Genomic DNA, 13,416 nt, shown 5'->3' with positions numbered 1-13,416 from the left:
ACCGTCAAAGTTCTTGAACTAGTAAATAAATGCGTAGAACAAGATAACTAACTTCACGAGAAGAAGTCAAAACCGCGTAGGTCCTCCTGAAAAGACCCAAACCTTTTAACTTCACGTTTTGAGAACAGCCTAGGCAGAAATATTTGTTTGACTATTTGTCTTGCTGCTGATGAATTTTCTTGCCCCGAATAAGCTGAAAGACGTGACCTTAGATAAGAGTTGCCGTAATTTGATGCGTTGGTTAACTGAGGGAGAAAATAGCGCTTTCTAAATATAAACTAACATAAAAATAAATTTGAATAAATTAAACCGAATAAGGTGTAAAAACACCAGCTTACGCACTGCGTGACGCGTTTTGTGTTTCGTTAAAAAAAATTGCTTTTTCTAAGCTTCCGTCATAAAAAATATACCTACTTCTCAAAACCACGCGATGCTGTTCACAATGATATTTCTAATAGTAAAGATTTGACAGGTAAATAAATAAGATACGATAAAGAAAAAAAATCCTTAAAAATAATTCTTTTGTTACCCAAATGATACCAAATGATACATTACAAAAACCAATCATAAAGATACCTACTAGGCGAAAGCGCTCGTTGGTCTAATAAAACAAAATAATAAAACTTAATAAAGATTTTTTTTGGTATTTATGTTTAAATAGTTAACCGCGGAGTTTCATTAAGAAATAAATCAAAATATTCCATATCTGTCGTAGAAATCATCATTCATCATCATTTTGTTTCTGATGTCTAGTTAAGGCTACGGTTTCCACAAAAGGACCTTCTATGAACTAATTACATGCACATATATAAACATAGGTATAGTAAATAAGTAAATAAATAATAAACATAGGAGAGAAACACACGTACGAGTATATGAATAAGTATGCATCCCTCCATTAATCATTTAACTCCTATACTAACACTTTATAGAAAATAAATTTTATTTATTTCTTAAGATGGCATATCACGCCTGTTGTTTTGTCATGTTTGCTGTTATGTGACATATCTTAATTTGCCATCTTTAAAAAAATTAAAATAGGTATGGAAAGTGACATGGTTAGTATTCTCTAACCCTTTAAAGCAAGGAGCTCGTTTTAATTTTTTTATTCGAAATTGACTTGGTGATATTTATAATTTTACCATCAAAAACAAGTTTATTACTTATATTTTAAGTATTGAATTGGCAATCAAATGTAAATAACTATTGACCGACTTTTCTATGTCTACCAGTTTCGAGACGTACTCGTTTCTTTGTCCGGACACTAATTACACAGTGTTAGCAATTGACAGCATGTGTCCTATCAGCACGTCGGTTTTATATTTATGTGCAACTTCTACTCTGGTAAAAGTGTATGGTAAGATTTTCATGTAAGCGTAATAAGAGTCATGATGAAGGGACGGGTACGTCTGGAAACCTCTCGCCCTAGATTTCCTTAGAAATAAATTTTTTTACCTGCGTTACTACTCCTTCGATTTCGTTCTGGTTCTCACCATCATCTTCAGCATTTTCCTGACTATCTGAATAAAATAATAAAATAAATATTTTAACTCAAACTCTGCAACAGCCCGCAACTCTACCACGAGGTGGCAATTTTTTTTTATCGAGGGTTCATAAAACTTAAGCCGGCTTTGTAAGTCAAATTGCAGGAACGTTATTTTCTCGATTGTGAAATAAATTTGACAAACATTTTTAAAGAAAATTAGCTAACTTTAGTTAATTGCACAAATTTACTTAGCCTACGGATTATCATAATTTACATAAAGAATAACGAACTTAATGCAAATAAGGTTCTTAAATCAGATTTTGCTACGAATTTTCTTTTAGTAAAACAGAAATGTTTTTGAAAGAATGAGAATTTACGGTAAAACTGAAAAAAAATATTTTGGCGTAATCAACAGAAATAACGGTGTTATTAGGAAACGATTTATCGAAGTCTAGATACATGTTTTCTGACCTTTGACCATTCTGAGCCCTTCTAAACTTTCCCCGTTTTCAAAATGTTTGAGTATGTCCAAATGCTTGCAGACTGGCTGGATTTCCTCCGTAAATTTAAATATGAATAACTCCCTAGGGAAGAAATCCAGCCAGTCTGCAAGCTTTTGGACATACTCAAACATTGTTGAATTAACTACCTGGTAAAAGAAGAAATATAAAAATTGAAAAATTGTTTTCAGGCGTTTCATAGTAGGTAATTTAGTTCAGTCGAATGAATCTCACCCACATAATAAAGGTTTCAGCTCCTTCACTTCACAAAAGTCAACATTTAGAAGAGTTGAGGAAATGTGGATGTTTTAAACATGGGCAAAAGGGTGAATGTTACACAGTGTGTAAAATGGCCACTTTAACCAGCTTATGACAGGTCATAAGCCCTGTAAATGCCTAGACTTCCATATTCCCTTCTCAATAATGTTTTCCCTCTCTGTTGTAATAAATTTTACCGTTTTGTGCATGTTTAAAAGTTCCGGTCCTCTTGCCTAAAATGATTAAGGAATATTAAAAGCACGGTTTTTTTAAGATTTGATTTAAGTTAAACAAAGGATAACATTTATTTCTTTACAATATTTTGAGTTTGCTCAAATGTTTGAAGATGAAAGACTAAAATTCACCCCCTAGAGAGTCATTAAGACTAACAAATTACAACAGAGATAGAGAACATTTCAGAGAAGGTAATATAAAAGTCTAGGCCAATGGCAGGTCGTAAGCCCTGTAAATGCCTGGACTTCCATATTCCCCACTCTAAAATTTTCTCCATCTCTGTTTCTCCACATTTCAGAGAAGGTAATATGGAAGTCTAGGTCAGCGGCAGGTCGTTAGCCCTGTAAGTGCCTGGACTTCCATATTCCCTACTCTGAAATTTTATCAATCTCTGTTGTAATTAGTTCACTTTTTAAAAAGCCCTGTGTTTAGTTGGGGCAGATGAAGTACTAATATAACGAGAAACATTTATAATGCAACACATAACACATCGATATGAAAATAAAAACAAATACGAATTTTGCATTTGCATCGAAAAATCACCAGTTCTTGTCTTGATGACATTGAATGTTTTTTTAAAGCTTTTCTGTTTTGTCTCTTATATTTGTAATAAATGACGACTTTATATAAAATATATATGATAAAATAATTGTACCATACAAATATCAGGTTTTGGAAAAAAAAAACTCGTATTTCGAGCCCATTTTTTTCAACTAAATATATCTTATTTATTATAAGCCACATCGGATTATACGATACAGCATTGTAAAGGTGTAAGTTTAAACTACAAAAGTTTTTTTAGAGTATTGCGCTTGATCGGTTCAGTCGTTAACTATCGTGTGTCAAGTATGGAGGTCTCAAAGGAAGAATTTCGCCATATTTTACATTTTTACTACCTGGAAAGGAAAAAACGCTTTGAAAGCGACCAAAAAGGGGGCTGTTATTTTTTTGTTTTGTGCTACACAACAGCGGTTTGAGCGATTTCTTTCTGGTGTAGTGAAGGAAAATGATGCACCACGCTCTGGCAGTCGATAAAGTCATGGAAATATCAAGATAGGCCGTCACGTTAGTATTCGTAGCATCGCCCAGAGCTATAGTATGAGCTGCCCTTCTTTGGCCAAACGCTAGATTTTGCCCTCTACCGTGAACAACTTGACCGTTTGAAACTGGTGGTTGAACAGAAGCGGCCAGCATTGGTGAATAGGAAAGGAATCGTGCTTTATCAGGACAATGCCAGGTCGCACACATCTTAGATGACGCGCCAGAAGCTTCGGAAGCTTGGGTAAGAAGTTTTTATGCATTCATTCTATAGTTCGGACCTGGCACCATGTGACTACTACCTGTTTCTGTCTATAGCCAACGCGCTTGGGGGTACAAATTTGGCCTCTATAGAGGCCTTTGAAAATTTGTAGTCCATGTTTTTTGCCAATAGCGACAAGAGTTTCTTAAAAAAGGGGCATTATAAAGTTGAATTCTCATTGACAACAAATTATTAAACAGAACGGCGCATATTTGATTTAAATCGGATAATTGTAACAATTTTTATAAAGCATTGAAATAAAGAAAAAAATACTTAATTACCTTTTCCCCAACCTAATATATATTCAAACACCAATTATAACTGTTAAAAATCTCACTTTTAAGGAAAATCTAGACTTGAAAATTTCTCTAAGCAAATGGACACTATTTAAGTATCCGTAATTTGGATTTTTAATATATACGAAAAATCAAATTTTATTTGTCAGTATGCAGTAAAAAAAGAATAGTTTTCTTGCGACTTATTGGCACATTCTTGTACATCAATAATTTAAGATTTAAATCCATAAATTATTTTTAATCACAATCTAGAAAAGTGCTTGTATGCTTTATATTTTATTATTTTTCTTAAAAGGGTAAATAAATGTGCACAGTTTTTTTATAATAATTTAGGATGTTGGCAATAAATGGCAAAAAATATAACTTCAAAACCACTCACGTTCACAAAGGTTGATAAGGATAAAGGGTAGATAAATATGCATTTCTGAGACTCGTATTTGAAATTTCTCCATCGTGGGATCAGAAAATTTCAACCCCCATATCTAGAATACGTGGGAAGAGACCTTTAAAGCTTAAGGGTTGATCTCGCTAGCTGTATTGAGACGGTCTCTGACCCAAACCATTTCATTGTTAAGTTCGTTCAGTGCCTTAACATTTCCAGTTAAGTCTAGAAGACCTGGACATTAGGAAGGATTGAATTTCATTATTTCAAAATTCTAAAACCTTCCTTTCATATTTAAAATTAATGAGATAATCTGACGCAATCGTTGCTTAGAATAATAATTAAAATTATAATAAAAAATCTAATTATCTTATCAAGTTCGCGGAAACTTAAAAAAAAATATTCTTTTTTTTTTCAATAAAAAAATATTTATACCCTTACATTTATTTAACAAAAATTACATATAATTTTTTATTCATGCTCTGTTGTAAAAAATAATATTTTTTACATCTTTTTAAAAGTTTGCCTTAGTCTTTTGTTTAGTTTTGTCTGGTAGTTTACTGTAGATTTAAGGTCCCTGATTTATTAGTCCCGATTATCCTTGTCTCGTTTTTAAATTTTGTAGGTGATATTGTTCTGATATTCTTGTATTATGTCCATGTTTATTATAATTGTTCTAAAGTTTTAGTTCTTTATCTTCAATGATATCAGTAGCAAACTTATGAATATATTTAAAAGTTCCTAGTGGAAAAAGTTCATTACCATTTAACAGTTTAGTTTTTTTGAAGAGTTCTTTAGTTGGAGCTAGATAAAGGAGGTCATAAAATAGTTTCAATATTTTATTTTGCTGTCATTGTAGTCTGTATATGTCATTTTGGTTTCCTATTCCCCATAGTGATTGCATATAACATATAATAAATTTGACATAGACTTCATTAATAATATTTTTTTTCCGTTTTAGGAACTAAGTTTTTGATTTTTGAAAGAAGACTTGATAATGCTGCTATTTATGGCTTTTTTTTCTAGATTCGAAATGGATATTATTGCATTTTTTAAATTAATTGTAAGTAAGTAGCGTCTGACCCAGATTGGGCGGCTACAAACAACGTCTGATCCCTATGTAAAGGGCGGCTGAATCCAAACTCACTAACCCGTCTGGCAAACGTGGTGTTTAATTGCCAAAAACCTCCAAACAAAACGAAATGAACTTGAATTTTAAAACTACATTACCCCAGTTGAATAGAACAAGTTCAGAATCTCATGCCGTACCAACGGTCAGCCCCAAGGACTCTGGGGGGGGGCAAAATTCGATTAAGAATACAAACATCTACATTGCAACGTATAATACAAGAACGTTAAGATCGGAAGAAGACCAAATAAGACTGGAACATGAAATTTAAGATATCAAATGGGATATCCTTGGAATATGCGAAACAAGATTGAGAGGAGAGAAAGCTGTAACATTACCATCAGGCCACCTTCTCTAACAACAACAACAACAACAAACCATCACACCGTTTCCCCGTAGAAGTAGGCAGAGAGGATAGAACGCCATAACACTCTATCTTGGCATACAGACCTCGCTTCCTCTACATTCATACATCTTCTTATGCACGCACGCCGATTATTCCTACTTTTGACATGTCCATCTTCAAGTATTTGATGGACTTGATCGTGCCATGTCTTTCTCGGTCTTCCTCGTTTTCTGCATCCATCAACATTTGCATCGTAGATCCTTTTAGCCGTTCTTTTGCTGTCCATTCGCTCTACATGTCCAAACCAACGCAGCACCCCTTTCTTAATTCTGTCAATAATGCATGTCTCAGCCTTACACACTTCACGGTCTATAGAAATAATATTGACTCTTCCATCGGGGGAGTAGCCATACTAATAAATTAAAATATTAAGAACCGTGTTACTAAGATGACTAGTATATATCATAGAATTATTTATGTCTTATTAAAATTAAATAAACAATTCACAATACAAATTATTCATGTTTATGCTCCCACAAGGGCCTCTGAAGATGAAGAAATCGAACAACTATATGAAGATATTTCTAAAGCTAAAAATTCCGAAAAGACTCAACTAGTCATTATTACTGGCAACTGAAATCGATGATATTCTAAACTTTAAAATAAGGAAAAGATTGGTAAAGTGTTATGTGTGATCTGTATTGTTGCATGGCTATGAGACTTGGACTTGAAAGTGAACACTATGAACAGGCTGGGGGCTTTTAAGATGTGGTTGCATTGCAAAGTGCTTAAGATATCTTAAACAGACCTGATAACAAACTAAGAAGTTTTAAGTCAAGCTAGAACAAGCAGAGAACTCTTGAACACCATGAAAGTTCGCATCCGGGGCATATAATGTGTGGAAAAAAGTACCCCTTCCTCCATTTGATTTTAAAGGGCAAGGTTAAGGGTAACCGAGGAGCTAGAGAAAACAGATGTCCTGGTTACGTAATATACGAGACTGGATTGGCTTCCTAAGGACTGTGACTGTATGTGAAGGACTATGGAGCAGATTTTCCGGGCTGCACAGGACAGAGTGATTGCTAACGTTGGGGACACCTGACAGGGCACTAAGAAAAAAAAAGAAGAAATACAGTTAAAATATATTTTGTTATCAAATATACAGAATACTTTTTAAGCGTTACTTTAAGTTACATAGTTCGTACAGAAATATGGTATATCATAAATTTCTTATTTTTTTGAATATCTAATTTTTCATCGGAACGTAATTGATGGTTTTAAGTAAATCTTATTCTACAAATTACAACAGAGATGGAGAACATTTAAGAGAAGGGAATATTGAAGTCTAGGTATTTACAGGGCTTTTGACCTGTCATTTGCTGGCTTAAGAAGCCACTTTATAACTGTGTAACATTCATCATGGTGGTTATGTTTGAACATCCCCATTTTTGCGATTCTTCGATCTTTTGATTTAATTAAAGTTAAATAGCTGAAACCTTTATTGAGTGAAGAGATTTATCTGATCAAATTATATCATGTACTAGGCAACGTCTGAAAACAATATTTAAATTGTTTAACTTCTTCTTAAACCAGTTGGTTTTACTTAAACTTCAACCAGCTTTTACTCAAACTTAAATATAAACCGGCCAATAATAGGTCATAAGCCCTGTAAATGCATTGATTTCCGTATTCCTTTCTCTAAAAAGTTCTGCATCTCTGTTTTAATTTGTTAATTTAGTATAGTCTAAAACTAGAATCTCTGTTGTAATTTGTTCACATTAATAACTCCCTAAGGGGAGAAATCCAGTTTTTTGTGTACAAACATTTGTACAAACTCCAAATCTCCAAAGATTTTAATTAATCTTATTTGACTAACATACTGGGGGATTTTTTTTACGAATTGTTTTTTATAGGGAGACAATATCTCCAATCATTTAATGAGTCAAGTTTTAGTTGGGCTGTAGCTATCTTTTCACTACCAATGTATTTTTGACTGACGGCTATGGCTGTCATTTTCTATATGAGAGACACGGTTTTGATGGGAAATGCTAGTATAACCGCGGTGCGAAATTACATAACGTTTGTTCTATAACGAAGAGAAATGTGACAGCGGTTCTACTGGCTGAAGTATTCTATAATGAAATGATGTCAGACTCTATAGCCAACTCGGTTACGAGAATTTACTGACTATTAAAAGGATTTCTTGAATCACTCAAGTTCCAGAGTTAGACCACTTATTTTTATTCAAATTAATAAATAATAAAATTGATTCTCCAAACCTACTTGAAAGACTTCCATTCCGTGTGCCATCTAGACCGACAAGACAAAATCTTCTGTTTTACTCTGAAAACGCGTCAACGAACTATTTTAAACAATCTACGATACCTAGAATATGCGACCAATATAACCATATATTTACCGAGGCTGATATTTTTTGTGACAATGTATGTAAATTTAGGTAAAAAATTATAGAAATTTTGAGAAAAGCAGACATTTAACTTTATTATTATTATTTTAGAAATATATTTTCTTTTTGTTTCTTTTACATTTATTATATTGAACATAATTTAAATTATTGTTTTAGGTGTAAACAATTTTTTTGGTGTGTGCATGAGTTTCTTACACTAATATACAAAGAAATTGGCAATATATGTGTACATACTGTTTGTTTACCTAATAAAATAAATAAATAAAATGATCTTCAAATTAGAAGAAGTAAGAAAAATGCTAATTTAGAATACAGATAAAAGTTAATGAATGGTACACAATTGAAATCAACATAGTATTATTTAGGTATTTCAATTTGAAGATAGTAAACTTATATTCTGCATTTTAAAATTCAAAATTGTTACATTTATTTTACTTATTTATTTATTTGAACGCATTGCAGGCTTTCCCATGTTTTACATACATATATACAAATAAAGACAGACATGTATTTTACACAGAAGTAGCAAAAAATTTAAATGATTTTTAGAAGAAAAAGAAAAATATTTAAAATGTCATCTTTACATATAAGTATAAAATACATGTTAAATATATCTACATCATTTGCGTATTCATTTGCAAAGTAGTTTGTTGTAGGTACATTTACATAGAATATTTTATGAAATCAGGTAACCCGGCCCGGAATTCGCAAATTAATTAGTTGTAACAGTTTGAAACAATCAAATATTGAATTCGATATTTTAAATAAAAAAAACAAATTATTCAGGTATCATTCATCATTTTAGGTTGAATTAACTCATGAATTCTATCTTATTTTGTTTAAACCGTGATTACTTAATTTGACCTAAAACACATGGAGCTAATAAAAAGGTAAATTAAGTCTCTCTTCAATTCATGCCATGTTTAAAGATGGTGATCACGCCTGACTCGAGGCATGGCTCATCTGCGGACAGTCTGTCTCCATGTGGAACGGTCTCGTGCTATATGTCCGGCATTTGTCAGTGATAATTCTGATAATTCAGTGACTAAGCCGCTATATCTTTGTCGGTTGACGTCCACGCGAAATTTTCCCTTCGACACTTCCCAGGAGGATAGTTTTATCCAAACTATCAGCGTTCCCCCTGAAAATACGTCCAAAGAGCTGGAGGATTCTTTTCTCGCTCATGGATGTAAGTATGTACAATATTTAGTTATCACTGTTAAAAAAAAAATTAGAACTCATTAGTAATTTATATTTAAATAAAGAAGCTCGTGTTGCTTTGAAACCGGTCGGTAAAAATAAATAAAAATAAGTGGTTAAGAACAAAATTCTTTTACATTTATTTTAGTATCCTGAATAACCACAAAGTTAGGGCTTCAAATAAAAATGTAATATTTATTGTATTTCAGAAAGTTTTGAAGGTTTTTTAGTGTGTATTTTCATTAAATATAATTAATAAATTGTCATTTCTGTTAAAAAAAATAAAAAAATGAACTTTAAATTAACATTTAACAACAGGAATATGGAACATTTTAGAGAAGTTAATAAAGTAGTATAGGCATCTACAGGGCTTATGACTTGTCATTGACTGGTTTAAGTGGCCACTTTACACACCGTGTAACATTCACCATTCCGACCGTATTTGAACATCTATATTCCTTCAATTCTTTCATCTGTTGATTTTTGTAAAGTTACAGAGCTGAAACCAGCCAATGACAGGTCATAAGCCCTGTAGATGCCTAGACTACTATATTACCTTTTCTAAAATGTTTTTCATTCCTGTTGTAATATGTTAATATTAACAGCTTCCTAGGAAGTCAAATCCAGTCCTTGTCTGCAAAAAATTGGACAAACTCAAAATATTGTTGAACAATGAATTATGTTTCGAGTAAAAATTCTACCAAAAAATGTTTAAATACCTACATTTAAAAAATTTTGAGACAGTACTAAACTTTTTTTTGTTTGTTCACATATCTTGGTTTGAATGATTAACTCTGTTGGCTTATGTATAAGTCACTGCACAACTCTGCTCCGAAATATCTAAGGGAACTATGCATTCCAGATGAACTAGCTGACAGGCGTCTAACGCTTAGATCAGCTACGTCTACGGCGAGAGGAAAAGTTATTTTACCTCTACGCAAACAGCGCACTGAATTTAGTGAACGCGCATTTGCGGTCGCAGGCCCTATGGTATGGAATGCTCTCCCAGCAGAGGTGCGAGGCTGTGAAAGTGAAGTGATGATTCGGAGAAAATTTAAAACCCACTTGTTCTCTAAATCATTTGAATAAATCCGTAGCATGTGACAAAAAATAAATTATTTTAATTAAATTACAAATTTAAAAGATATATATGTAAAGCGCCCTTGAGGTATTTTATTACGAAAATGGCGCTATTTAAGTTATCCATAATAATAATAATACAAACATTTTTTAATTTTCTCACAAGCGTGTTTCACCATAGTACATATACAAAGGTGTAACTATATATTTACTCATCCGACCTGTTCTGTTGTATTATGTTTGCGGTACTTGAGAAAAGATTGGTCCATTCTGAGTGAGAATATTGCGGAGATTCGAGTAGGTTTGTAAGAACAGAATCCCTTTATACTCGTATATAGTACATAACAATACAGAGTCCACTAAAATGATCGTATTTGTGTTGTAGATACAATTTAGAAAATAAACATAAAAACATCCAATGCTGGATATAAACGAGATTCCGTTAGAATGTAATACGTTTTTATGTAATTTTTATCAATTTCTATCGAATATCGAAAGCACACTTGATTTACTGTCTTTGTTTGGAACTTAGTTTTAGTTTAAGAACGCAAAATACGTAAACAAGATTATAACTGTGGGTGTAACTTCTGACATACCTGAGGTGAAATATTAAAATATTTTTAACTCGCCAATTCCTGTGATGTCACTGGAGCACAATATACAATTTTTCCAATATAGCTGGACAAAAATCTAAATCGCCAGTAGGTTTTTAAATTACTCAGAAGTGACAGTTAAGAGACGTGGCCGCAAATAAAACAAAGTTTCGTTGATTCGACTTAATTTATTTTGATTTTTTTTTATTTTTATATTAATTAAATATTTGTAGTTGCTTTCAAAAAGGAACTGCAATTCTTGGTAACAAAGGTCTACGATGTATGCAAGGGAAGCGATTTGCTGATGAATGTCGATAAATCGAATGTGACGGTTTTTGAAAGAAATGAAAGTATGACTTACTGTGAAATCACTGTGAATGGAGTTATACTAAAACAAGTAGAGGGATTTGTGTATCTGGGAAGTATGTTCACTAGGGATGGAATGACTGAGAAATATGTTAAAAGGAGGGTGAGTGCCGGAAACAGAGTGAACGGTGCACTTAAATCGACCTTGGCAAATAAATGTCTGTCACAAGAGGCAAAATTGGCAGTTCACAACGGAGTCTTGGTTCCGTCCCTGATGTATGGGAGCGAAGTATGGACTTGGAAAAAAAGGGATGAAAGAAGGCTGAATGCTATCGAAATGCGATCTCTCAGGCGAATGTGTGGTAAAACTATGTACGATAGATGCACAAATGTTGAGATCCGTACATTATGTAAGGCTGAGACAAGCGTTATCGACAAAATCAAGAAAGAAGTTCTGCGCTGGTTTGGACATGTAGAACGAATAGACAGCGAAAGAACGGCTAAGAATATTTACAATGCAAATGTTGATGGATGCAGAAATAGAGGAAGACCGAGAAAGACATGGCATGACCAAATCCAACAAATACTTGAAGATGGACATGTCAAAAGTCGGAATAATCAGCGCGCGTGCATGAGAAGATGTATGAATGTAGAGAAAGCGAGACCTGAATGCAAAGATAGAGTGTTGTGGCGTTCTATCCTCTCTGCCGACCCTTACGGCGTGATGGTTTGTTTGTTTGTAGTTGCTTTTCCTCGGCATTTCGCTCGACAAAGAAATGTAAAATTCAGATGACATTCATACACATTTCTTCTCCATCATTCCCTTTCCACACCTAACAGTGCAAAGGCACTGCATTGGTACACCAATCGCAGCAAATCTTGATATTTTTTTGTTACATAAAGATAAGATGATCAGTCTTACGCTTCAGGTACCAGTCCAGGGACTATGAAATATTCTGGTTTAAAAACACCCTTTTAAATAAATATTTCATATCAACCATGTCGGGAATCGAACCCGAGACCTCTTGCTTTATTGGCAAACGCGCTGACCATTACACCACGAGGCTGACACACATATTTAATTCAACCGTAATTCATACGAACACGAGAAGTTTTTGATGTGTGACTTAATCTAACCTTCTTGATTTCTTCGTTGTCGGCATCTAAAGCCTTTTCGGACATTACTTGTCCTATTGGTACGATAAAATATCTTATTACTTCTGCTTTATGCACTAAGATCTTAATATCTTATAAAAGTCACTATATAAGTTCTCGGGGTTAAGGTCATAAGAAGTTTTTTTTTCCTATTTACGAGTACGCAAGCACAAATAAAGTAATAAAATTAATCGAACTAAATATTTATATTCTCAATAAATTTTATTGATGCGATGATATGACTTTTTCATGCCTTGACTCAGCTTGACTACGTAATTTATTGGTTTTGCAATTTTGAGTGTTATGACAATGGTGTTTTTTTATGACAGTATTGCTTAGGTCTCACGAATATTTTGGTGTAAGTAAACGAAACGCCATTTATTGTTTTTTGGGGACCACGTCGCAAAAAAAAGTATACAGTGTATTACCGGTTGAAGGAAACGTTAAAGCATAGGTCGTATTAAGGAAAAGTAGTATATTGATATTTCGATTCAGGACCTTTGTCTCTCTAGATTAGTCAGATTGTATGCTGTGCGGCGTTGCAAATTGCACTAAAAATTTGGAAGGGTATCCAAAATAAAACACTTTTATTGGATTCAATTATACTTTTTTTTAAATATATGTGACGCGTTTCGTCTTGTTAGGATATTATCAAACTTTTGAGGTTGATTTTTTTTTGCGTTTTTAATTGAAATGTAAAGGTATACTAAATAAATTGTAAAT

General features: G+C 33.1%; 1 protein-coding gene across 1 annotated transcript in view; it reads left to right on the top strand.

The window, feature by feature from the left end:
- rdgC (retinal degeneration C) overlaps positions 1-13,416 on the top strand; it is a 401,333-nt gene that overhangs the window by 42,335 nt on the left and 345,582 nt on the right. The gene's annotated exons all lie outside the window — the stretch shown is intronic.

The sequence above is a fragment of the Micrasema longulum genome, unplaced genomic scaffold (assembly GCF_059751315.1).
Source record: "Micrasema longulum isolate JH-2025_06_02 unplaced genomic scaffold, ASM5975131v1 h1tg001792l, whole genome shotgun sequence".
Taxonomy (NCBI): Eukaryota; Metazoa; Arthropoda; class Insecta; order Trichoptera; family Brachycentridae; genus Micrasema; species Micrasema longulum.
The sequence above is the reverse complement of the archived record's forward strand: the minus strand, read 5'-3'. Positions and strand labels throughout refer to the sequence as shown.